A 1,924-nucleotide genomic window follows, 5' to 3' on the forward strand; every position below is an offset into this window, starting at 1 on the left:
TTGGGACACATCGCCCGGGTGTGTCGGGCTCGACTCACCCGTCGACAAGCATCAGATGACCGACCCAGGAGCCCCAGGTCACACGGCACCATGTACCAAGGCAACTCGACGGAGATCACGGACTACCAGGTATTCCAGTTGCCCCATCCCAGCACAGAGAAAATTTATATAGAGGTACAGATAGAGGGAGCCCCATGCCGCATGGAGCTGGACACGGGTTCAACTCTATCCATAATCTCGGCCCGAACATTAAGGGAACTGTGCCCTAATGGGGGTCCCAAACTAAGGCCGGCCCCATTCACCCTCCGGGACTTCCAGAAACGTAAGGTCCCTACTATGGGGGTGGGGACCTTCAGGGTGCAATATCGAGGGCGAAAGCAACAATTGGACTTGCTGGTAGTTAAGGGCCCCTACGTTAGCTTACTGGGACTGGCATGGTTTGGACCTCTGGGGCTAGCCGTTACCGGGGTGAACCGCACTAGCTTACAAGTGGACGTGGACGCCATATGCAAAGAGTTTCCAGGGGTTTTCGATGGGGCATTGGGACGATATACAGGACCCCCCATTGCCCTACAGCTGGACCCCGCTGTACGACCCATCAGGCACAAGGCCCGCCGGGTCCCGTTCGCCCTGAAACCCCGCATAGACGAGGAATTGGACCGGCTCGTGGAGCAAGGAGTGCTGGAGCCGGTGCCCAACGCCCCCTGGGAAACTCCAATTGTCACACCCATCAAGCCTAACGGTTCAGTCCGCATCTGTGCAGACTACAAATGCACCATAAACAAGGCTCTCACGGCCCATGCATACCCAGTGCCAGTGGTCAGCCATGTCCTCGCCACCCTGGCTGGGTCAAAAATCTTTGGCAAACTGGACTTGGCCCAAGCGTATCAACAGTTGCCTGTGGACGAAGCCACAGCAGAGGCTCAGACGATTGTGACGCACAGAGGGGCATTCAGAGTTAAGCGGCTGCAATTTGGCGTTAGCATGGCACCAGGCATATTCCAGAATCTAATGGACTCTCTCCTTAAAGGGATTCCTGGCGTCACCCCCTTCTTCGATGATGTACTGATCGCCGGGCCCACACCAGAGGAATTTGAGGACCGCCTCCGCCCCGTCCTGCACCGTTTCCAGACGGCGGGCCTCAAGGTGAAGCGGGAAAAGTGTTTACTGGGAGTGCCGCAGGTGGACTTTCTGGGATTTAAGGTGGACGCAGAAGGGGTCCATCCAACCGGTGACAAGGTACGGGCCATTTGTGAGGCCCCAGCGCCCAAGAGCAAGCCCGAACTTCAGTCATTCTTGGGACTATTGAACTTTTACCATGCCTTCCTTCCCCATAAGGCAGCGGTAGCGGAGCCCCTACACAGACTCCTAGATAAAAGGGCCCCTTGGGTGTGGGGCCAGCGACAAAGGGCCGCATTCCAGGCAGTCAAGGACTTGCTCGTCTCGAACTCGGTCTTAGCACACTTCGACGAGAGGCTGCTAGTGGTGCTGGCATGCGACGCCTCTCCCTATGGCATCGGCGCTGTCCTGGGACACCAACTCCCGGATGGAAGAGAGGTGCCGGTGGCATACTTCTCCCAGACGCTTGCTGCAGCCGAACGAAACTACTCACAGATTGACAAGGAGGGTCTGGCAATCGTGAAGGGCGTAAAAAAATTCCATGATTTCTTGTACGGGCGGCCCTTTACCATAGTGACTGACCACAAGCCGTTGCTTGGCCTGTTTGCCCCTGAGAAGCAGACCCCCCAAGTGTTGTCTCCACGTGTCCTCAGGTGGTCAATTTTCCTTGCCGGCTACCAGTATGCACTAATCCACCGCCCTGGGAAGGCGATGGGCCACGCAGACACCCTCAGCAGGCTACCACTACCAGAAACAGGCCCCGACCCAGCGCCTGCGCAAGAGGTTATGACCCTGGAGCTGCTTC

This window comes from Zootoca vivipara, chromosome 1, assembly GCF_965207765.1.
Source record: "Zootoca vivipara chromosome 1, rZooViv2.hap1.1, whole genome shotgun sequence".
Lineage (NCBI taxonomy): Eukaryota > Metazoa > Chordata > Lepidosauria > Squamata > Lacertidae > Zootoca > Zootoca vivipara.